This window comes from Lontra canadensis, unplaced genomic scaffold (assembly GCF_010015895.1).
Source record: "Lontra canadensis isolate GAN:19392208 unplaced genomic scaffold, GSC_riverotter_1.0 scaffold37, whole genome shotgun sequence".
NCBI classification, from domain to species: domain Eukaryota; kingdom Metazoa; phylum Chordata; class Mammalia; order Carnivora; family Mustelidae; genus Lontra; species Lontra canadensis.
This window is the reverse complement of record NW_022631031.1, coordinates 8,809,902-8,836,127: the sequence shown is the minus strand read 5'-3', so window position 1 is coordinate 8,836,127 and position 26,226 is coordinate 8,809,902. Positions and strand designations below refer to the sequence as shown.

Sequence of the window (26,226 nt, the reverse complement as noted above, 5' to 3'; positions counted from 1 at the left end):
TAAAAGAAGATGAGTTGTTCAGGATTTTAAAATTCATTTCATAAAATAGAATGTAGGAAGAACACTGGGAATAACTGGAAACCATAGTTATCTTGTTAGAAATGTGTCTTCTCATTTTATGTGAAAGACAGAATCATTAGGGAACGGAAGGCTTGATGAGAAAATGAGATAATTTTTGGAGACAGAAATATCTAATTCATTCCTTTATAAGAGTTTTGCCTATTAAAAGCCCTCAGCCGAACCACCAGAAGGTCAACCATTTTATAGATTAATTCACTCAACCTCTGTCAGAGGTTAGGAACTCTCTGGTGAGAACAGCTGTTTGTCATTTGTCTTTCCACATCAAAGACCCAGGGAGATTCTTTAGGAAATTAGGGAGGTATTGAGATGGGATTAGTTCCTGGTATTAAGAAAGTACATACTACAATACTCATTTCCCTATCATGAAGGTAGGAAATAATAAACATTAACTGGATGAGTGAAGCTTCTTGGTCTAGGACATTTTATTCTAGGACAAACTTATTCTAAGTTTGCAAATATGAAAAACATTTTAGGTAAAACTTGACATGTAAGTTCATAAGGGACAATTATTTTTCATGCTGAATATAGATTTTTCTGAGAGTAAACTTAACTTTAGTTATTAAAAAGAGGCAAGTTTATTCTTATACCCTGCTTGCAGTCAGTTCATAGAATAATAGGAAAAGAATGTAAATATTTGTGAAAATGGATATACTTTGGTAAGAAAATAAATATATTTAAAATTCCAGCTATGGTCTGGGAGCTGTGCTAGCATATAACATGAATAATGGCATTTAATTCCCATAGCAATAAATGAGGTAGGGGTAATTCCCACCCTCACTTTTCATAAAGGGAAAATAAGAGTAGCTAGGTTAAGTTAGAAGACTTTAGGCAGAAATCTAAAGGTTCGCCCCACCCCACCCCAGGATTCCCTGGTTATTTAATCAGACATTAATCTAAGTAGTGCTGTGAAGAGATTTTTGCAGTTGTAATTAACGTCCCAAGTCAGCTGACCTTAGGACATGGAGATTATTCAAATGGGCCTGATCTAATCCCATGAGCCTTTAAAAGGCAGATTCAGAAATCTAGAGAGAATTAAAGTGTGAGAAGGACTCAGACTCGCTCTTCTAGCTTTGAAGATCCAGGGGCCATGTGAGTGTGGGCAGCCCTGACAAGCGGAGACTGGACCCTGGATGATGGCCGGCAAGTGAACTTCTGTCCAATAACCACAAGGAAATGAATTCTCTCTAGCTTCATTAGCTAAGAGTCCCTGCTAGCCAACACCTGGATTTGGCCTGGTGAGACCGAAAGCAGAGAAGCCAACTGAGCCATGCCAGACTTCCAAACTGCAGACTGTGAGGTAATAAGTAGGTGTCCATTTAAGTTGCTAAGTTTGTGGTAATTTGTTACAGCTGCAATAGAAATCAAATACAGAAATTCAGAATAACCAGGAGATCTAAGATTTAACCCACTCAGCATAAAAGTATAGTGATGAAAATAGAAGTAAGACCAGTGCATTGATTTGAAGAAATTTCATTTGTTCACTTGTTCATTCATTCATTCATTCAGCAACTACCAAATATTTTTGGACTACCTTTTATATAATGGGCTTAGCTTTATAGAGGCTACAGAGATTTTAAAAAAAATCTAGTCCCTTTCCTCAAAGAGTTTACAATTTAAGGGTTGGGAGACGACAAGCAAATGAGTTGGTACAGTACCATATGACTCTTAAGTACTATAAAAAGATAGGTTAGAGGTTATGGTAGCCCAGATACATTTAGTCTGATTTCTTACCATGTTGACAATGGCAGGGAGGATAATGGGCCCCCAAAGATGTCTCTTTCTAATCCCCAGAACCCATAATTCTATAGGATATAGAATATACTGTGTTATAAGGCAAGAGGAAACTGAAGATGTAAGTGGAATTAAGTTTGTTAAATTAGCTGACCTTAAGACAGGGAAATAATTCAGTATTTTCCAGGTGAGACCAATTAATCACAAGGGTCCCTAACAGTGGAAAAGACAGCGGTATCTGGGTGGCTCTAGTTTGAGCATCTGATTCTTGGTTCAGGTCATGATCTCATGGTTTGTGGGATCGAGCACCTTCACCCCACCCCACCCCACACCATGGGCTCAGGGTGGAGTCTGCTTGAATATTCTCTTCCTCTACCCCTCCTCCCACTCTCTTTCTCAAATCAATCAGTCAATCAATCAATCAATCAATTTTTTTTAAAAAAAGTGGAAGAGAAAGGCAGAAGAGTAGGTCAAAATGAGTTGATATGAAAAGGACTAGACAGGTCATTGCTGGCTTTGAAGATGAAGGAAGAGACCACAGCCCAAGGCATGTGGGGAGCCTCCAGAAGCTGGAAAAGACAGTGAAATGGATTTTTCCTTAGAGTTCCAAAAGAGAAACACCCCTTCAAATGTTAACCCAGTAAGACTCATTTTTGGACTAATAACCTCCAGAATTATCAAATAATAAATTTGTGTCATTATAAGCCAACAATTTTATGAGACTATGTTACAGCAACAATAGGAAGCTAATACATTGCCTGAATTTCCCTAACATGAGATGAATTAAAATAGGAATAGAAGAGAGAGAATGCATTAGGTTTGTTTTATTTTAGCTAATAGTCAAGAGATAGTCTCTAAATAATGAGAGCATTTGAAAAAAAGAAAATGAGTGCAAAAAGCTAAATCATTAGAGAAAAATTATTTCATCAAATTAAAAAATTCTGTTCTTTATTATAAGTATAATGTAAGATAAGAAACTATTAACATTCTTCTTTAAGAAAAGCTCAGACTGGGAGCAAATATTTACAAACATAAGTCAGATAAAGGACTTGTATCTAGAATATGTAAAACTCTTACAGATCAACAATAAAAAGACAGACAATACACTTTAAAATTAGAAAAATATTTTAAGGCACATTCCAGCAGAGAAGATATACAAATAACTAATAAATACATGAAAATATGCTTACTATCATTAGTCATCAGGGAAATGCAATTTAATATCATAAGGAGATACTACTGTCTGCCTGGAATGACTAAAGTGGAAAAAATCGGCAATGTTAAGTGTGAGCAAGGATGTGGAGCAACCTTGAGTCTCCTACATTGGTGATGCAAATACAAAATGGTATAACTACTTTGGATGGTGGTTTGTCAATTTCATATACATGAAATATGCACTTAGCACCAGACCCAGCAATTCCACTTCTAAATATTTATCTAAGAAAAATTAATGTATAGATGTCTGAACTAAGATCTGGATATAAATATTTATGGCAATTTTATTCTTAACCCCCAAATAGTCCATTGGTTAGTGCATGGATAAAGTGTGGTACATCTATACAATAGAACACCATTTGCTAATGAAAAGGAATGAACTGATCTGTGCAACAACATGGGTGAATCTCAAAGACTTTATGCTATGTGAAAAAGGTAGATTCGAATGACTGTGTATTGTATGATTCTATATGACATTTTAGAAAAGGCAAAATGTAATAATGGAAAGCATATTAGTGCTTGCCAAGAGTGGGGATTAGGGAGGTAATTGCAAAGGGACATGAAGGAAATTTTAGGATGACAAAAACATTACATAACTTGTTTGTGGTGTTGGTAAAATAAACATACATACATTTGTAAAAATTCATTGATCTGGGGGCATCTGAGTGGCTCAGTTGGTTAAGCATCTGCCTTTTTAAAAAAAACATATAATGTGTTATTTGCTTCAGCGGTACAAGTCTGTGAATCATCAGTCTTACACAATTCACAGCACTCACCATAGCACATACCCTCCCCAATGTCCATCACCCAGCCACCCTATTTCTCCCCTCTACCCCCCAGCAACCCTTAGTTTGTTTTGTGAGATTAAGAGTCTCTTATGGTTGGTCTCCCTCCTTGGTCCCATTTTGTTTCATTTTTTTCCTCCCTACCCCCCATGGCCCCCATACTGCCTCTCGAATTCCTTATATCAGAGAGATCATATTTTGCTTAGCATAGTACCCTCTAGTTCCGTCATTGCAAATGGCAGGATTTCATTTTTGATGGTTGCATTTTATATATAGATATAGATATAGATATAGATATAGATATAGATATATCACATCTTCTATATATATATATCAATCACACATCTTCTTTATCCATTCATCTATTGATGGACATCTAGGTTCTTTCCATAGCTTGGCTATTGTGGACATTGCTCTATAAACATTCACATGCATGTGTCCCTTCAGATCCCTACATTTCTATCTTTAGGGTAAATACCCAGTACTGTGATTGCTAGGTCGTAGGGAAGCTCTATTTTCAACTATTTGAGAAACCTCCATACTGTTTTCCAGAGTGGCTGCACCAGCTTGCATTCCCACCAACAGTGTAGGAGGGGTCCCATTTCTCTGCATCCTTGCCAACATCTGTCATTTCCTCACTTGTTAATTTTAGCTATTCTGACTGGTGTGAAGTAGTATCTCACTGTGGTTTTGATGTGTATTTCCCTGATACCGAGTGATGTAGAGCACTTTCTCATGTGTCTTTTGGCCATTTGGATGCCTTCCTTGCAGAAATGTCTCTTCATATCTTCTGCCCATTTCTTGATTGGGTTATTTTTTAATTTGGGTGTGGAGATTGAGAAGTTCTTTGTAGATTTTGGATGCTAGCCCTTTATCTGATATGTCATTTACAAATATCTTTTCCCATCCTGTCAGTTGTCTTTGGTTTTGTTGACAGTTTCCTTTGCTGTGTAAAAGCTTTTGATCTTGATGAAATCCTAATAGTTTATTTTTGCCCTTGCTTCCCTTGCCTTTGGCAATGTTTTAGGAAGAAATTGCTGTGGCTGAGGTTGAGGAGGTTGCTGCCTGTGTTCTCCTCAAGGATTTTGATGGAATCCTATCTCACATTGAGGTCTTTCATGCATTTTGAGTCTATTTTGTGTATGGTGTAAGGAAATGGTCCAGTTTCATTCTTCTGCATGTGACTGTCCAATTTTCCCAATACCATTTGTTGAAGACTGTCTTCTTTCCATTGGACAATCTTTTCTGCTTTGTCAAATGGTAGTTGACCATAGAGTTGAAGGTGCATTTCTGGGCTCTCTATTCTGTTCTACTGATCTATGTGTCTGTTTTTGTGCCAGTACCATATGGTCTTGATAATTACCACTTTGTAATAAAGCTTGAAGTCTGGAATTGTGATGCCACTGACTTTGGTTTTCTTTTTCAACGTTCCTCTAGTTATTTGGGGTCTTTTCTGATTCCATATAAATTTTAGGATTATTTGTTTCATTTTTTTGAAAAACATTAATGGCATTTTGGTACCGATTGCTTTACATGTGTAGATTGCTTTAGGTAGCATAGACATTTTTACCATATTTATTCTCCCAATCCATGAGCACGGAACGTTTTTCCATTTCTTTGTATCTTCCTCAATTGCTTTCATGAGTACTTTATAGTTTCCCGAGTACAGATTCTTTGCCTTTTTGGTTAGGTTTATTCCTAGGAATCTTATGGTTTTGGGTGTAATTGTAAATGGAACCGAATCCTTAATTTCTCTTTCCTCTATCTTTCTGTTGGTGTATAGAAATGCAACTGATTTCTGTGCTTTGATTTTATGTCTTGACACTTTACTGAATCCCTGCATGAGTTCTAGCAGTTTTAGAATGGAGTATTTTGGATGTTCCACACAAAGTATCATATCATCTGCAAAGAGTGAGAGTTTGACTTCTTCTTTGCTGATTCAGATGCCTTTTATTTCTTTTTGTCATCTGACTGTGGAGGCTAGGGCTTCTAGTACTATGGTGAATAGCAGTGGTGATACTGGACAGCCCTGCCGTGTTCCTGACCTTAGGAGAAAAGCTCTCAGTTTTTCCCCATTGAGAATGATATTTGCAGTGGGTTTTTCATAGATGGCTTTGATGATATTGAGGTATGTACCCTCAATCCCTGCACTGTGAAGAGTTTTGATCAAGAAAGGATGCTATACTTTGTCAAATGCTTTTTCAGCATCTGTTGGGAGTATCATATGGTTCTTGTTCTTTCTTTTATTAATGTGTTGTATCACATTGATTGATTTGCAGATGTTGAACTAACCTTGTAGCCCAGGAATAAATCCCATTTGGTCGTGGTGAATAATCCTTTTAATGTATCATTGGATTCTATTGGCTAGTATTTTGGTTAAAATTTTTATACCTGTGTTCATCATGGATATTGGTCTTTGATTCTCCTTTTTGATGGGGTCTTTGTCTGGTTTTGGGATCAAGGTAATAATGGCCTCATAAAATGAGTTTGGAATGTTCCTTCCATTTCTATTTTTTAGAACAGTTTCAGGAGAATAGGTATTAATTCTTCTTTAAATGTTTGGTAGAATGCCCCTGGGAAGCTGACTGGCCCTGGGCTCTTGTTTTTTGGGAGATTTATGATGAGTGCCTCAATCTCCTTACTGGTTATGGGTCTGCTCAGGGTTTCTATTTCTTCCTGGTTCAGTTTTGGTAGTTCATATGTTTCTAGGAATGCATCCATTTTTCCAGATTGTCATATTTGCTGACATAGAGTTGCTCAGAATATGATCTTATGATTGTTTGTATTTCTTTGGTGTTGGTTGTGATCTTTCCTCTTTCATTCATGATTTTATTAATTTAGGTCCTTTCTCTTTTCTTTTTGATAAGTCTGGCAAGGAGTTTATCAATTTTATTAATTCTTTCAAAGAGCCAGCTCCTAGTTTCGTTGATTTGTTCTACTCTTCTTTTGCTTTTTATTTCATGGATTTCTGCTCTGATCTTTATTATTTCTCTTCTGCTAGGTTTAGGCTTTCTTTGCTGTTCCTTCTCCAGCTCCTTTAGATGTAGGCTTAGTTGTGTACTTGAGAGCTTTCTTGTTTCTTGAGAAAGGCTTGTATTGCTATATATTTTCCTCTCAGGACCACCTTTGTTGTGTCCCAAAGATTTTGAACAGTTGTGTTTTCATTTTCATTTTTAAAATTCTTCTTTAATTTCCTGGTTGACCTATTCATTCTTTAGTAGGATACTCTTTAGCCTCCATGTATTTGAGTTCTTTCCACCTTTCCTCTTGTGGTTGAGTTCTAGTTTCAAAGCACTGCATTCTGGAAATATGCAGGGAATGATCCCAATCTTTTGGTAGTGGTTGAGACCTGATTTCTGACCAGAATGTGATCTGGAGAATGTTCCATGTGCACTAGAGAAGAATGTGTATTCTGTTGCTTTGGGATGGACTGTTCTGAAAATATCTGTGATGTCTATCTGGTCCAGTGTGTCATTTAAAGCCTTTATTTCTGGAGCACCTGGGTGGCTCAGTGGGTTAAAGCTTCTGCCTTCGGCTCAGGTCATGATCCCAGGGTCCTGGGATTGAGCCCTGCATTGGGCTCTCTGCTCAGAGGGGAGCCTGCTTTCCTTCCTCTCCCTCTGCCTGCCTCTCTGCCTACTTGTGATCTCTGTCTGTCAAATAAATTAATTAAAATCTTTAAAAATATAAAGACTTTATTTCTTTGTTGATCTTTTGCTTAAATGATCTGTCCATTTCAGTGAGGGGGTGTTAAAGTCCCCTACTATTATTGTATTATTGTTGATATGTTTCTTTGCTTTTGGTATTAACTGATTTATATAATTGGCTGCTCCCATGTTAGGGACATAGGTATTTAAAATTGTTTCATCTTCTTTTTGGGCACTTTATGTATGATATAGTGTCCTTCCTTATCTCTTATTATGGTCTTTGGCATAAAATATAATTTATCTGGCATAAGGATTGCCACCTCAGCTTTCTTTTGATGTCTATTAGCATGTTAAATTGTTTTCACCCCCTCACTTTAAATCTGGAGTTGTCTTTGGGTCTAAAAGGAATTTCTTGCAGACAGCATATTGATGGGTCTTATTTTTTTATCCATTCTGATACTTTGTGTCTTTTGATTGGAGCATTTAGCCCATCTAAATCCAGGATAACTATTGCAAGATATGAATTTAGTGCCATTGTATTGCCTGTATGGTGATTGTTAATTTATATTGTCTCTGTTCCTTTCCAGTCTGTTACTTTTAGGCTCTCTCTTTGCTTAGAGAGAGGACCTCTCTTAGTATTTCCTGTAGTGCTGGTTTGGTGTTTGCAAACTGTTTCAGTTTTATTTGTCCTGGAAGCTTTTTACCTCTCCTTCTATTTTCGATGACAGCTTAGCTGGATATAGTATTCTTGGCTGCATATTTTTCTCATTTAGCGCTCTGAATATATCATGCCAGTCCTTTCTGGCCTGCCAGGTCTCTGTGAATAGGTCTGCTTACAATCTAATATTTCTACCATTGTGTGTTACAGACCTCTTGTCCTGAGCTGCTTTCAGGATTTTCTCTTTGTCACTGAGACTTGTAAGTTTTACTATTAGGTAATGGGGTTTGGGCCTATTTTTATGGATTTTGAGGGGGGTTCTTTGTGCCTCCAGGATTTTGATGCTTGTTCCCTTTGCCAAATTAGGCGAGTTCTCTGCTATAGTTTGCTCCAATATACCTTTTGCCCCCCCCCCTTTCTTCTTCTGGGATCCCAATTATTCTAATATTGTTTTGTCTTATGTCTCTTGAATTCTTCCCTCGTGGTCCAGTAGTTGTTTGTCTTCCTTTTGCTCAGCTTCCTTATTCTCCATTATTTGGTTTTCTATTTCACTAATTCTATCTTCTGCCTCATTTAACCTAGTAGTAAGAGCCTCCATTTTTGATTGCACCTCATTAATAGCTTTCTTTATTTCAACTTGGGTAGACTTTAGTTCTTTTTTTTCTCCAGAAAGGGATTCTCCAGTATCTTCCATGCTTTTTTCAAGCCCAGCTTACACCTTAATAATTGTTATTCTGAACTCTAGTTCTGGCATATTACTAATGTCGATATTGATTAGGTCCCTAGCCATTGGTACTGCTTCTTGTTATTTATTTATTTTGTGGTGAGTTTTTCTGCCTTATCATTTTATCTAGATAAGAATAGATAAATGAGAGAACTCAATACTAAAAGGGTAGCAATGACCCCAGAAAAATATACAGTAACTAAATCAAAAGAGACTGGAAACCAGGGAAAGAAGAAAGGAGGGGGAGGGAGAATACACACACACACACACACACACACACACACACACATATATTAGACAGGTGAATAGAACAGAGCCACACACTTGATTTTGGGTGTATTTTGGTCTATTAGAAGAAAGTGCCTCCCAAAATTTTAAAGGAAGAAAAACTTGTATATACAAGAATAAGGGTAAACACAATGAAGGGATGGAATAGGACTGTAAAGATGAAAATTAAAAAAGATTCAAAAAAAGGAATTGATAAGAAGTTGGTTGAAAAAAGAAAAAAAAAGAGGAAAGAATGTGATCAGACCGAAGACTAGAACAAAGCCATGTGTTAGATTTAGGGTATATTTTGATCTATTAGAAGAAACTGTACCTCAAAATTTTAAAGAAAGAAAAACCTATATGCATACAAAAAATTAAGGTTAAATACAATGAAGGGATAGAATATAACAATGAAAATTTAAAAAGATTTTAAAAAAGGCATTGATCAGATAAAATAGTTAAAGTAGGAAAGAGGAAAAAAATAGAATAAGATAAAAAAAATAAAATTAAAAAAACTTAACTTTGAAAGACTAAAGAATCATGGGGGAGAAGCCATGAATTCTATGTGCTATATTCCCATAGCTCTGAAGTTTTACAGTTTTCATTGATTGGTGAACTTGGTCTTGGCTGGATGTTCTTGCTGATCTTCTTGGGGGGGGGGTTGCTGTTGCAGTGATTCTCAAATGTTTTTGCCTGAGGTGGGATTGCAATGCCCTTGCCAGGGGCCAACCTAAGTAATCTGTTCAGTTTTGCTCTTGGTAGCTTTTGTTCCCTGAATGCTTTCTATATACCTTTGGAGGATGAGAATGAAAATAGTAGCCTCCCAATCTCTGGCCCTGTAGGAGCCAAGAGCCGGGGGCCCCATTCCTCATTGTGTCCTCAGAGAAAATCAGTCTATCACTCCCATCTCCCTCATCTCCCACTGCACTCAATGCTCAACTGGCCTGTGACTGAGTATTTCTATCTCTGGCACATGGCTTCCTTTGGAGTTTCCAAACCCAGCAGATTCCTGCAGCACACTGCCATGCTCCTCCTCCTGGAAGAGGAAGAAGGGGGGTCTCCCCAGATCTGTCATGTGTGGGGTCCCTCCTTAAAGAGCAATGGCCCAACTGTGTCTCAGATCATGGTTTAAGGTAACCTTGAGCCAAGCCCCCTCCTCAGCTCTGTCTCTGCTGCTGGCTTCCTGCTCTGATACCTGGGAGCTCTGATATAATCAGATACCCCCAGTCTTTTTTTGACCCAGCAGTTCCTGAGACCACATGGTCTCTGCAAGAGCTTCACCCCCTGCTTAGCCTCTGGAGTGACGTCCCGCAGTGAAGCAGGCTCCTAAAATTTCTGAATTTGTGCTCTGCTGCTCTCTCACTTGCTGGGAGACGGCCCCTCTCCCCGTGGTCTCTCTTCCCATATATCACCTAGGATTCACTTCTCTGCATGTCCTACCTTCCAGAAAGTGGTCACATTTCTGTTCCTAGAATTACTGCTCTTCTTCTCTTCTATCTCCTATTGAGTTTATAGGTGTTCAGAATGGTTTGATTACTATCTAGCTGAACTCCTGGGACCTGATGATATTTAGGTCTCCTACTCTTCCTCCATCTTGCTCCTCCCCCAAGCATCTGCCTTTGGCTCCGGTTATGATCTCAGGGTCCTGGGATTGAGCCCTGCATAGGGTTCCCTGCTTAGCAGGGAGTCTGCTTCTTCCTCTCCCTCTGCCTCTGCTCTGAACTTGTGCTCACTCGTTCTCTCTTTCTCTCTCAAATAAATAAAATCTTTTAAAAAATTCATTGATCTCAGGGTGCCTGGGTGGCTCAGTGGGTTAAAGCCTCTGCCTTCAGCTCAGGTCATGATCCCAGGGTCCTGGGATCGAGCCCCGCATTGGGTTCTCTGCTCAGCAGGGAGTCTGCTTCCCTTCTTCTCTCTCTGCCTGCCTCTCTGCCTACTTGTGATCTCTGTCAAATAAATAAATAAAATCTTTAAAAAAATTCATTGATCTGTACACTTAAAAGGAAAAATTTTATTGTGTATAAAATGTACATTAGCAAACCTGATTAAAATTTCTACCTCCCTTGCAGAGAGGCTGGGTGGCAATTTGGTTAAGCACCCACTTAAATTTGGCTCAGATCATGATCTCAGGGTTGTGAGATCAAACCTGGGCTCAGGCTCATAACTGGTTGTGGAGCCTGCTTAAGATTCTCTTTCTCTCTTTGCCCTTCACCTCTCAAAATTAATCAATCAATTAATTAATTAATTCTCCTCCCCCCCAAAATAAGGAGATGACCAAGCTTATAAATGTAAGCTCTTTTAAGAAAAGATGGCTTCTTAAATATATAAGGGCAGAACAAGCATATAAGTGCAAAGATTTACAATTACTGCTTGTGCATTAAAATTTACCGTAATGTCTATTTCCTTGTCTGGTCTTTTAAATCAGTGTAAACCTTAAAAAGGGATATTTTAATTAAATATAAGTCTCCAGAGATGAATTAAGATAGCCAGAAAGAAAAACAAAGAAAATATGCTCATATCATCTTCATTTAAAAAAATGCACTAGAAGGGGCGCCTGGGTGGCTCAGTGGGTTAAGCCTCTGCCTTCAGCTCAGGTCATGATCCCAGGGTCCTGGGATCGAGCCCCACATCGGGCTCTCTGCTCCGCAGGGAGCCTGCCTCCACCTCTCTCTCTGCCTGCCTCTCTGCCTACTTGTGATCTCTGTCTGTCAAATAAATAAATAAAATCTTTTAAAAAAATGCACTAGAATAAACAGTTTGATGTACAGTGACTAGCACATTGAGAATTACACAATCGTTTGCTGAAATGAGTCTCATTTATCTAACTCAATATTCAGGAATAGACTTTTTTTAAAAAAAACCTCTTTTACTAAAAAGAGAAACACTTCTGTGCTTATATAGTACACTGAGCTCCTCAGAGAAGAATACTAAGTAGAGGGTGGTATTATTTCATGAGCATTGGGCTTACTTTGACAGTCATTATAGTTGTTCCATTTATAATTGCTGGGATTTTCTCCATAAAGTACATCTTTTGTACATGTATTTGTAATTCATTAAAAGCACACCCTCATTTTGGGAAATGCCATTTTAGAGATCTGGGCATTGAACCTGTGAGAAGACAACTATTTTGCCTAAATTACTGTGGCCTCGAGGCCTAGAAGGGATGAATAACAACAGGGACTCCTGGTATGATGCCTTCTGTACCACACAGGGGCTCAGCAACTCTCCATGGATTATTTACATGAGAGAGATTTTTTTAAATGGGCATTATTTTTTTAAATTTAAATTCAATTAATTAACGTATAATATATTATTGGTTTCAGAGGTAGAGGTCAGTGATTCATCAGTCTTATTAATACCCAGTGCTCATTACATCCCCTGCCCTCCTTAATGTCCATCACCCAGTTACCCCGTCCCCCTCCCTCCCTCCCTTCCTCCCCTCCAGCAGCCCTGTTTGTTTCCTATGGTTAAGAGTCTCTTACGGTTTATTTCCCTTTCTGACTTCATCTTGTAGAGGAAGAGAGGAAAAAATAAAACAATCCTCTGTTTTGTTTTTTAAATTCCACATATGAATGAGATCATATGATAATTGTCCTTACGTGAGAGAGATTTTTAATATTTTTACTTTGCGAACAGTTCTTTTGAGGAGGTCCTTCTACATGGGGGCCTGAAGATTATAATAGAAAAATCATTAGGTTAGAAAAACAGAATTTTATTTTACTATAAATTTTATAATCTAAAGGGGGGAAAAAAGGCCCAATGCAGTTCTTTGTTAATATCCTTCAACTGCAACATATTGTCTTCATAAATGCAGTGCTTCTCACTGTTTTAATAAGCATTTCTGCCTCTTCCCTTGGGGTTTGTGGTGGTCGTCAGTAGCTATAAACTGTAAAGATGTGATGGGATGTTTCATCTCATTAAGGTGCCATGCAACCAGGATTCCTTCTTCCTCCTTCCATCTGATTTGTGCTCCTCAAATATGACCTTTAAGGCCTTCGTTGCTTTGCACACACATTGCATGTCCCAAGGGTACATAATTAAGTAGGTCACATGTCTCATATTGCATATTAGTACTCGCCTTTCAACATGCATTTCCTCTGTTGTACTGTGGGAAAATTCCCTTTTTCATAAGCCATTCTTGCCTAAGTTCTTGGCGTTTTGCACAGAAGAAATATCTTTGATATACTGTGGGAACACTTAAGGTCATTTGGGATTTTATCTGTCATGAGAATAATTGGCCCCACATTTTCTAAGGAGCAGAGTCCACTCTACTAATTGTAGCATTGCCTTAGGTTTGTACTCTAGGGGTATAAAAAAGCTCTCAAGGATCATAGTTGTAGTTATAACCTTTGCCAGCTGAAGTATGTCAATAATGTTTGAATAATGCTATCCATAAAATGTCACAACAAAAATAAAAAAAAAATTGAAAATACAACTTGATAATCTTTGACATTAATAAATTGGCTTACATCAATGCATATGTACCTGGTAGGGTTTCTATGAATTCCTCTTGGAAATGGTATTTACTATGCATGCTGTAGGACTTTCCAATCAAATGAGTAAATAAATACACATGCTTATCTATGCTTAAAATAATTTTGCTTTCATAACTTGAATAACTGAGTATGAGCTTTAGCAAGATAAAATTTCATTTTGCTGACTATAATTTTTGAATAGTAAAAGATTTAAAATATTTAGTGCAAGTAGATTTTGACAAAAATCAGGATTCCTGGCTTTGCTTCTCCACTCCAGCATCACAATCCTTTATCCTTTGAAAATCAAGTAAGTTTCCTCCATCTAAGAAATCAACTGGCACAATCCTAGATGATGCATTTGTGTCCTAATGAATAGGCCTATTTAATTAAGTTGGATTGCATAACTAGTGACTTGCTCCTTTTAGTGATGCTAACAAAGAGACATCCACAAGACACAATTGAGTTTTCGCATGATGATCCTATTAAGAAATTCATAGGAGATGAAACAGCGGCAAAGAAGACACAAAACCTTACAGAACAGTGATTTTCAGATTCAGTGTGCATACAAATCACCTGGCGAATATGTCAAAACATGGATTCTGATTCTGTCACTCTGGGGTGGAGCCAGAGATTTTTCATTTCTAACAAGCTCTCAGGAGATGCCCATGCTGTTTGGTGGGAAGGACCATGTTTTGAATTGCAAGTTTTTGGACCATCACAAAATGACAGTTCACCATTTGTCTAGGTAGTGTGGTCTGGCATATAGCTCTATGGTGCCACTCAGGGCTGAGCTGCCTCCTTTTGTTGTCCCTGAGGAAATTAGAGCAATGCACTGGGATATAAAGTGGGCCTTCTGGATTAAAACATACCAGTTTGCCTTGTCTCTCTTTTATTCCCCTGCTAGAACTGAACTATAGCTATTGACTTTAGGAAGAATGATGTGGATTCTATACTGAGATATGTTGATGGGTGACAGTGATGGGAATGTGTGGGACTCGGTGTCCTAATGGATGCAGTCAAAATGGTGATTCACTTGGGAGAGTGTAGGGGATGTGCAGAGTCTGTGTGTGTTTGTGTGCGTGTTTTGGGGTGCCCATGTATGGACTTGTTTTGGTTGAGTAGAATCATACTGCCGTGGGCTTCTTACTTTCATTTCCCCTCAAGTATGTGGACTGATGGATTCATTTCCAATCTTATTGAATACAAAGACCTCCTTTTTATTTTAAACTGAAGTGTAGCTGACACAGGTGTTTCAGGTGTATGACATAGTGGTGGGACAACTCTATTCTGTACTCTATGCCTACTTAGTATAGCTACCAAGACCTCCTTTGTGATAGAAAAGTTATTACAGAATTTTATCATTCAGCTGAAAATTCATTATCAAAACGTTTGAATTGAATGTGTCCTTAATTAATATTAAGACTATCTACATACATTTTTGAGGGGAAAATCCTCTCTAAACCAAAATGAAACTAGTATACCTATGAGAGACATAGTATTCATTCAACCCAGATAGGAGTTTCTCTTTGCATCCATGGTTTGGGAGACAAGTAAGATGATCTGGCTGATGAACCTCTAACTTCACTCTACCACACTAGATCTCCTGTTTTGTTCTCCAGGATGACTAATTTCCTATGAAGGACAGAGAGCATGGAAAGACTGGAGATAATGAGTTTACACAAAATCTGGAAGAACTTGTGGGCCCTAGATTTATATATATTTTTTCCTTTCTCTAAAAAAACATTTTTTAGTATAGTTGACATACCATGTTACGTTAGTTTCTAGTGTACAATGTAGTGATTAAACTTTTCTATATGTTATACTCTGCTCGCCACAAGCGTAGTTACCCTCTGTCACTATACAATGCTATAAGAATATCATTGACTATATTCCCTATGCTGTGACTTTTATTCCCATGACTTATTCATGCCAGTTCTCTGTACAGAAAATTAGTATGTAAAAATAAGATATAAGGAATGTTTAGCTCTTCTTTAACATGATAAATGATAAGGGACTGACAAAAAAAAATCAACAATTCTGTTTCAAATGTTCTTACGAATAGTTCCAGAGTTTTTTTTTTTTTGCTTCTTTGTATTTGTCTGGGTGATGTTTCCTTATAAATAAATCAACAAAGCCAAACAGCAATATGTAAAGGCTTATCATCAAGATTCTGCTAACAACAGAAGAGATTTCCATGCTTTGAAATAGAACGAATCAGTTTTCAATCTGTGATGTGTGCTCCTTAACCAATTTCTGTGTCCTCATAGTGACTTGCCTACTGTTTTCACCCTCCATTCTTACTATTGGCCATGAGACTGAGTTCTCACTAATAGAATGTGGGAAGAAATGTATTCCTATCCTGAGACTATCATCAGTAACTCCCCAACATGTCCGCATGTGCTCTTTCCCCTATTTTGATTGGCTACAGAGGGAAGGAGCCATGGACGGAAAGAGTCTTTATCCATGACTGACCATTTAGAAGGTGATCTGAGAAACAAACTCAATACTGAGCTGTAAAGTTAGAGAAAATTAAACTTCTATTGTATGGAGGGATTATACATTTTTGATTTATTTATAATGCAACAAGGCTACCCTAAGAAATACAGTGAAAAATAGGAAATCAATTCTTGTTTTGATGTCCATCTTGGGGAAAGGGACTGGGCCTTCATCTTTGAGTATTTGGCAGATTGCCTTATATTATCAGGTGTTCCATAAACATTTGCTGAAAAGACTTGAGTTTGGTACTACTTTCCAGATCCTGCTCCTTCTTCCAAGTCAGTGACCGAAAGGTGAGAGTCTAAGAGCCCACATTCCACACAGACCTGTGTCCAGAAACAGTTCAGGCCTATTCCACTTTTAAGTCTCTTTTCAGGTGTACTTTGCCTAAACGTGTTGCAAAGGAACTTTTGCATGAATGAATTCACCTGCCAATATTTTTTTTGAATGACTTCCTTTCATCTTAATCTAAAAGATACTTTTATTTAGCAGTGAACAAAGGCTAACATCATTTATTTAGGAATAATGTCTGTTTATTGGCTAGGAAGGAGGAGAAAACGATTCCTTGTATTGTAAAATATATATTGGGCGGTTTTAGTCTCCAAGGACTTTGTGCTTTCTGAGAAGAGAGGGGAAATTATCTTCTGTGATAATTTCTAGAATCTTCTCTTCATACTGAAGAAGTCATGAGAGGCGGCTGAATCCTTCTGTTTCTTGGGGAACCACCCTCTGGCCTTGGTAGGCTAACTATAGGAGATATTTTACTTTGAAGATATTTTTTATACATCAAAATGTGATATTTCAAAAAAATATTTAAGTTTGTAATTAGTTATATTAGGTACCTAAGTATAATATATTAGGTACCTAAATACTTAAGTTCCTAATTGTATTGAATACCTAAGTACTATCTGCTTAGTAGAAATGGTTCCCACTTTTTGTAAACCTGTTCTTTAGAGGTAAACAGAAACCACAAATGTGGACTTAAAAATGCCACAATTGAGGGGCCTGGGTGGTTTAGTCAGTTAAGCAGCCAACTCTTGATTTTGGCTCAGGTCATGAGATCTGAGCTCTGCGTCAGGCTCCTTACTGGGCGTGGAGCCTGCTTGAGATTCTCCCTCTCTCTCTCCCTCTCACTCTCAAAAAAATAAAAATAAAAAAATAAATAAATAACAGTAAAGTCCTATAAATGTCAAACATATAAGAGATGGCAACATTTAAAAGGAAAGTCTTTTGTATTAGATGATGAAAGCATGCTCGGAAAGCATGCCAGAGAAGAGAGGGTACATACCTTGTTTTGCCTTCTTATTGCTCTTAGAGGATTCTTAAGCCAGAGGTCTCTAGAATTGTGAGAAAGTACATCTCTAGTAGTGTGAGCCCTCACGTGTGTGATAATTGGTTAGGAGAGTCATGTGAACTACTGTATCTCCCATACCGTCATGTCAGCTCCTGGAGATTACGAGATTGTGTTTTGTTTACTGCAGTAGTTTCCCAGGCATAGACCCGTGCCTGGTGTGAAGCAAGTGCTAAATAAAGACTTGTTGATGGATGAGAAGAAATAAGGAGATGTATCTCCAGCTTACTCAGAAGGTGTAATTTCCTTTTTAAACAACGTTCATAGTCATTATGAAATTGCACTGCCGAACTGTTTTCTGGTTTGTCCTCATTCTGAGACAGTGTGTGGAGGTTGAGAGCTGAGGCTCTGAACTTTGACGGACTTCGATTAAAACTCTGGCCACAGAATCCCTGGCAAGTGTTGTAGTGGACAAATTAATTAATATTTCTCAGCCTCAAGGAATTTCTTCATAAGACTGTTGGAAGGATTCAATTAATTATGTATATAATTATATATATGTATAGATATAATTCCTAGCTCAGTGCTTGACCATGTAAGTATATAGTATATCACTATTATAATAATAATCATTAGTTGACATTAATAGGAAATAAACTGAAATTTTATAGACTCAAGTATCTTATAATTTTAAGTTGCTTTAAAATGAGATCCATCTGGGATAACATTTCTTTACTAAGAATTTCATTCAAGGAAACCCTTTGAAACCAGAAAATCCCCTACTATGGTATTTGCAGATCTATCTCTCTGTACCATGTATAAACCATGAGAAGACTGTATTAACTACCTGTGGATTTCCAGGAATTACAAGTTATAAAATAAATTCAGCCCCATCTGATCGGCCTGCCTCACCGACAGTGTCAAGGTGACTAGGCAAGCAATTGGCCTCTTGGTTCTTAGCCCTTTGGCTTACTGTGCCCTGATCTGTCAGTTTTGCTGCCTCACGAAAAGAAATTCTATCTGTGCTCTTTATGTTGTGATTCAGTGCCTGAATATCACATTGGATATTGTGTGTCACTCAGGGAACAACATTTCAAAAACATAATTATTCATTTGCATAAATTAGTATAACATGGAAAGATGAAAGATCTTGAGCTACTCCATCACCACTGCAAATAAAATAATATAAAATAAAAGTGAAGGAAGATCTTTATGAATAGGAGGCCATGTTTAGATAATAAAACTGGGGAACTGTGCCAAAGAAGGAGGCAAGAAAGGTATGTCTTTAGAAGGCAAGACATGTATTCTTGATCTGTCTTATTATTTTGTTCATTGAACATAAAATATTTATTAGACTTCAATAAATTCATTCCTAACCTCAATCCCTTTAATTTTCTTCTAAGCCATTATATTTCTCAACCATGAGGTAAAACAGTTTTGGGGTTTAGAGACAGAATATGTACAATATATTGTATTAAAATCTCCGCTTCTTATTCTGGTGGAGGAAATCTTGCCTCTTCTACCTTCCCACTCCAGGATTCTTTTCTGTTCCTCAAAAATAAAGCTAAGGAGCATAGCTGCTCCTTTGGCCTAGGAAAGCACTTTCCCTCATCTGTTGATGGCTGGTTCTTCGCGGAAGCTTTCCTAAATCCCTGCTCACACGTCAGCCTGGCTTTATCCTTTGCCCAGCATGGATATTGTGTGTGTGTGTGTGTGTGTGTGTGTGTGTGTGTGTGTGTGAGAGAGACGATTCACTGATGAACTGGCCATCTCCTATCCCATTCAAAAATAAGCTTGGGGCACGCCTGGGTGGCTCAGTGGGTTAAGCTTTGCCTTCGGCCCAGTTCATGGTCTCAAGGTCCTGGGATAGAGCCCTGCATCGCACTCTCTGCTCAGCAGGGAGCCTGCTTCTTCCCCCTCTCTCTCTGCCTGCCTCTCTGCCTTTATCTTTCTGCCTCATGATCTCTCTGTGTCAAAAAAAAAAAAATTATATATATATATATAATTTTTTTTTTAAAATAAGCTCTGTGAGGGGCGCCTGGGTGGCTCAGTGGGTTAAAGCCTCTGCCTTCGGCTCAGGTCATGATCCCGGGGTCCTGGGATCGAGCCCCATGTCGGGCTCTCTGCTCGGCGGGGAGCCTGCTTCCTCCTCTCTCTCTGCCTGTCTCTCTGCTTACTTGTGATCTCGGTCTGTCAAATAAATAAATAAAATCTTTAAAAAAAATAAGCTCTGTGAAAACAAGACCCTGTTCATTTTGTTTGCTGCTATACACTCAGTGCCTAGAACAGTTCTTAGTATAACCAACTGGATGCTAGTAAATCTACAGGAAATGTAATCAAGGCAATTACAATCAAAGCAATATATTAATTTTATTGTTAGTATCCCTTCTCAGTCTTGGATGATCCAAGTTCTGATTTCCAAATTTTCACTCGAGTCTGAGATATTACAAATTCCGACTTCCGCAATTACAGCATGATATATAACCTTAACATTTAATATTAGGCACTGAGTACTAATACATACTGATGTTGGCCACTAAGGTACATGAAGGGCTCGATGGGAGACCACTGGGCTAGGAGACTCAGGAATGGGAATATCATCTTATTTACCAGAAGTTCTTCTACTTTGGCGTTCTTGGGGAAAGTACACACCGAGAGACCCCGACAAAGAAAGGGAAGGACAGTTTTACTGGTGGAGTGGTTCTGGCACCTCGGATCCCAGTGTGGAGCTGCTAAGAAAATGCACTAGAGCAAGAGATGTGTGAGGGGGAGGAAGCACCATTTGACGGTTTTATCTCCTCCTGCTCAGATGAAAATCTTAGAATCTTATCACTCTGGCCAACAATAAGATACAAATGGTGGTAAATGCCTACAACATCACAGATGGACATTGACTCAGCTCCTTCTGTATGAGACAGGCCCCTTGCTCTTTTACTCTTCGAGACACATGGATTTAGAAAGAACTGCACACAGTCGATATATCCCCCGTCTAAATTGTGGTGCAGATTCTTAAACAGTTACACATTCATTTACCAGATGACCTAGTAATCCCACTTCTAGGAATTTACCCCAGATAAATGAAAACATGTGTTCCCACAAAGACTTGTATTTGAGTGCTCCTCACAGATTTATTCATAATGGCTAAAAACTGAAATCAAGAAAATATTTGGTGTTGGGGAATAAACAAATCGTAGTTTATCTATATAATGAGATATTACTTAGCCATAAAAAACTCCACTGATATATGTAATATCACAGATGAATCTTCTTCTTCTTCTTCTTTTTTTTAACAGACGAATCTTAAAAACATGCTTTGGATAGAAGAAGCCAGGCCAAAAAAAGATGACATGCTGTAAGATTTCATTTTATGATATTCTAGGGAAAAAAAACTATAGTGACGAAAGTAGAGGATTTGTTGTCAGGAGCTGAGGAGCTTGGAGAGAGTTGGGAGGAAGGAGAATGTTTGCACAAAGGAATGTGTCATTTTTGGAGCCGTGGGAAATGTTCACAATAATGGTCGTGGGTACACAACAATATATGTTTGTCAAAGCTCATGAAAATATACACTTCAAACTGGTGAATTTTATTTTATATTAATCATACCTCAACAAAGCTGGTTAAGTAAATACTATCTATCTATCTATATATATATCTCCCTATAAATACTCTGGAATCTGATACAAAGATATTAGTATTTCTTCCTTTTGAAGAAGAGGGAGGGGAGGAAGAATGTAGACTTTTTGTTCCTATTTAAAAGAACAGCCTCTGGGGCATGTTCTAGCAAAATTACAATGGGTGACATATTTTCTGTTTCACTCAACATGGTTCTGAATGGTCCTTCTCATTTCACATTTTGTAATTACAAATTCTTTGTGTTCTTCAGTGACACGTTTTCTGACTAGGAATTTTTTTTTCCCAATAGTACTGGGGGATGTGGAGGGGACATGAGAGGGGGAGTGAGTTGCTGCAGGGTTCTGTTCTTCCTATGAAATAGGAAATGGGGAGTCAAGGATTTTCATGGTTTGTTCATGTGTGGTAAGTTGTCATCCGAACTTGTTATGGTTTGACCTGATGTGTCTCTTACACTTTTGAGTGTCTCCAACAGGAACCCTTCGTTTGAACAAAAGTCCAAATATATGGCGATCTGGGTAATGCCTATGTGAATAAGCCTGTGTATTGGTCCCTTTGACTTCAACCTCTAAGCTGGGCACTTCCATTAGTGAGTTTCATTAAGGTCATGCTATTCATAGGTATGGTGATTTTAGGTCTTTGAGCAAACTTTGCTTGAGTTTTGACCTCAACCTGACTTAATAAGAATTTAATAATAGATAACAAAGGACAAAATCTGTTCTGCCTCTTAAATTTATGCTTTGTGCTCTGTTTCTCTTTGATTGTCCCTGTTAAATATTTGTATCGATCTAACTTAAATTAAATAGTTGAAAATCTGATGGGGTCAAGGAATAAGTAAAAGTCAACCCACAGTAGATGTGTGGTAACTTCAGTCAGACCTTCTCTGGGATATTAAGGACCTCTCTCGGCCCCTGGTAAGTATTCATTCCCCAAAACAAGGGATGCCATTCTAGATTTACTGTAGTAGAGAAAGGTATGGCCATTTGAAACCGGAGATATCTTCAACTAAATAAGCCAGATTTATTTATTATCCCCCTCCTCATTGAAGGAAGGAATGAGGAGATTCATATCCTCTTCTATTTTCTTTTATGGATTATGAGATTCCAAATGTGTGGGAAATTATTTTCATTATGTTGTGGGTCTCGATTTTGAAAAATGAAAAATTTTCCTTTTCAGGATTAACTTCGTAGGAAAGAAGATTATTCCTAGTCCCAATCTTCTTAATTTAAAGGGAAATAGCTATTTCTGACAGTTGCTAAATCCCATAAACGCTGGTAAGATTCGACCACACCCAGTCCAAACTCGATCCAAACCGGGCCGCTTCTGCCATCTAGTGACCATCTTTCTGAACTACATGCATAGGGCATTACCTAGCCTGGTCGGTTCAAGTGTCAAGATTTTTAATGTGTCATGTGATTAGTTTTGGCCTTCTTACCTCCTGTCTGTGTGACCTTGGGAAAATTATGTGATATTTCTGTGACTTAGTTTTCTCATCTGTAGAATGGGAAGAAGGACCTGTCTCTTACAGTTTTCATGAGGTTCATATGAGATAATATATGAAAAATGCAGAGCAGAGTGCCTGGCATAAGGAAATCCTGAAGAAAGATATGATAGTATTGTATTTATAATTATGCAAGTCCAGAGCTAAAAAATAAATAGGCCAAAGCATGGAAAATAAAGTTACGATATATGGAGTATTTCAGAAATAAATTAAGTATATAATATTTAAAGCTTGGAAGAAAATCAACTTTATTTAGGCTTTTCGTGTAGACTGCCAACAAATGCATTATTGCACTTGCCTCATTCCAAGTCTTTCCCCACCTCATGCTGAATGTTCCCGTCACAGCAGACAACTCATTACTCTGCATACATTTTAATGCCTTTCTTCCTCTTTCTGAAATAGTCTCCCTCACATTTTTACATTTCACAGCCCTAAACTCCCAACTCAAATGTCAGCTTCCCATATACACTCCTCTAGTGCTGTCAGGTGGAGTTAACTGCCATGTAGCCTTTAATCTCGTCTTCATTAGAGCATCTGACAGAGACAGGCTCTACTAGAGAGAAGCAGGAATCCGGTGTGTGAGGCCATGTAACTAGGCGGTGACCTGCCCGCTGTCAGAAACTGTGTATTGTCTTTGTATCTTCTCCCCCTCAAGCCAATGTCTCACACAAAGACTTCACACAATCGTGCTCCATGGAAGCTTGCTAAATTGAAAAATGAGTTTAGCAAATGTCTTAGAATGCCTTTTTAAGAAGGCTGAATGACTCATAGAGGCTTCTAATGTACGTTGAAGTACATCAGCCTACTGGTTTGAGTTGGCAGGGTTAATCCCATCAAAACATGCTTTTGGCATACAAAATAAGTAATCTCTCTCTCTCTTTTTTTAAAGGTTTTATTTATTTCTTTGTCACAGAGAGAGATCATAAGTCGGCAGAGCAGCACAGAGAGAGCGAGGGGGAAGCAGGCTCCCCGCCAAGCAGAGAGCCTGATGCGGGGCTTGATCCCGGGATCCTGGGATCATGACCTGAGCTGAAGGCAGAGGCTTAACCCACTGAGCCACCCAGGTGCCCCAGTAATATCTCTCTTTAAAAAAAGATTTTTATTTATTTATTTGACAGAGAGAGAGAGAGAGAGAGAGAGAGAAAGAGCTCAAGCAGGGGAAGCAACAGGGGGTGAGGGAGGAGCAACAGGTGCTGAGCAGGGAGCCTGATACATGGCTCTATCCCAGGACCCTCGATCATGACCTGAGCCGAGGGCAGACACTTAACGGACTGAGCCATCCAGGCGTCACCAAAATAAGTAATATCTTAATAATAATAGTAATAATAGAGTTCATTAAAAAAATTTGGAAATTACTAAAAATGTAAAAAAAAGATCATGGCTCCCCTACCCAAATAGTCATATTTGATCTTTTTTCAGTGTTTTTTCTATACATTGTTTTTATTATGGTTGTGATCCTTATCTGTTTGCAGTTACATACCCTGATTTTTAAGCTTAACATACTGGAAGTATTTCCCCTTCATGCTATATACACATCAAAAACAATTTGAAGAACCACAAGCCCACTGAATAAATGTACCATAGTGTCCTTAACATCACTGTAGTTCAGACAGTTAGCTTGTTTGTATTTTTTTTTTTTTTTGCTCTTATATGTAATAACACGGAGTAAATCTTTGGGCATAAAGGTTTTCCTTTGCCCGGGATTATTTGCTTTTATGAGTCCCAGAAGTATAATCCCCCACTGACTGAATACCTTATTATAGCAAGCCCTGAAGGACACGAATTAGTTTTAATCAATGGGTTTTGGCTTCTGATGTCTCCAGACCACCATTATGAATTTCAACTGCCCAGAACTTAACTGAAGATGTGAAGAAAGGCTATAGAAGATTGGGCTGAGCAAACACAGAAGACGTACTGTTTTCTAAAACCATTCGCTGATATTAAGTTGCTTGCTTTATTTTTTATTGCTTGTTTGTACGTGTGCATTTGTGTGTGTATTTTGTCATTTCATTTTATAAGTGAAACCCTCCAGCCCATTATGTGTTAGCTGATTTTATATCTTTCTTTTGCAAAGAATGATTTCTTTGATTTCTGGATTTACTCACTTATACATTTATTAATGCATTTTACAAATATTTATGGACATTTACTCCATGCCAGACACTTCTACTAGGTGTTACATAACCAGACATTCATAAGACACATTCTTAAAAGCATTGACAATGTAGGACAAAACTTAACTTTGACAGAAGTAAGAATAGTATGGCTTTGGAAGAAAAATGGGGGAATTTTTCTGTCTGGGGTAATAGGAAGACAAAGGAGCTTCTACTTGCGTCTTGAGTGATATAGGAGTTCAACTGTTGGGCGTCATGTGGATTCCACTCAGAGAGACCAACTTCTTCATGGGTGTGAAAGGGAATGATATGGAAAAATTGAAAAATTCTTTGTGGCTAATGAGGAGGCGTATATGGAGGGAAAGAACAGGAAATCATGTAGTAAAGATAGAATGAGGCTAGATAATGAAGGGTTTCTTGTATGTTTATATATATATATGTATTTAATTTATATATATATATAAATATATTTAATTTATATCTATTTTTAAATTGCAAGCCAAGAAGTTAATGTTTTATATTATAACCCATTAGGAGTCATTTAAAGTTTTTTCTCCTCTTCTTCATCCTCCTCTTCTTTTTCTTCTAAAGCAAAGGAGTGGCATTAAATGATAATATTTAGGAAATATTATGCCAGGCATGTTACTTGGACATTTTACATAAGAAGTTTTCACAACAATGCTAGGAGACAGTAGAGTTGTTTTCTTGAATAATATGGAAGAGGAAAATAAGACTTAAAAGAAGTTATGTAATTTGTCCAAAGCCACAGAGCTGGTAAATGGCCAAAGGGAGGTACAAACCTGAGTACCGGCGACTGCGGAACCTCTTAATCACTGTGGTCTATTCCCTCTTCAGTGACACATTTTAGAAAGATGGCTTTGGAGTCTGGAGGGAGGTAATTAGTAGTTGAGGGAGAGAATGAGAGAGACAGAGAAGTCAGAGAGCCCATTTGTGAAGCTATTGCAAAAATGCAGGACAGAGGTGATGAGGGCCCAAACTTGGAGAGACTAATGGAGGCTGAGAGAATGGAAAAACAACAGCTCTAAGTATAAGGCTTGGATAACAGAAAACCACTGCAATTCTAGAAAAAATAGATTCATTTCATTAAAAAGACTGAAAATTCCAATTGTGGCACCTGTCATTTGGGGACTATCATAACATTCTAGAAAATAGTTGTCCCTCTCTGAGACTGATCTGAGGTAAATGACATTTCTTTCTAAATATCTGGCATCATTTCCTTTTGAATCATAGGGTTGCCTTTCATATACAGAGGAATTGTGTTCAAGGAAAATTCTTTATTCAGGCATTGCTTCAATACACTGCTAGATCCTGGGGTACGAAAAGATGAATGGACTAAAAACTTTCCCTTAGAAATTTCCCAGTCAAGAAGGGTGGGTATAGTTAGGACAAAATAATCACATTGCTGATAAAATGTATCCGATGTCCTGAGAGGTGTTAAGGCATCCCGAGAGCCCCTGGGGAGGGGACAGAATTTCTGGTTGTGGTATGTGGGCAAAGTCTACCAACAGTCTGTGGAGAGAGTCTGCATTTAAACTGGATAAGAAGCATTTGGGGAGGGGGGTGGAGTGAGAGGTGGTGAACCCCGGGTAG

At 38.1% G+C, this 26,226-nt stretch overlaps 2 long non-coding RNA genes across 2 annotated transcripts in view; one reads left to right on the top strand and one right to left on the bottom strand.

Moving 5' to 3' along the window:
• The window catches only part of LOC116874468, a 109,561-nt gene that overhangs the window by 55,573 nt on the left and 27,762 nt on the right, over positions 1 to 26,226 (top strand). The gene's annotated exons all lie outside the window — the stretch shown is intronic.
• The window catches only part of LOC116874467, a 72,599-nt gene that overhangs the window by 27,017 nt on the left and 19,356 nt on the right, over positions 1 to 26,226 (bottom strand). The gene's annotated exons all lie outside the window — the stretch shown is intronic.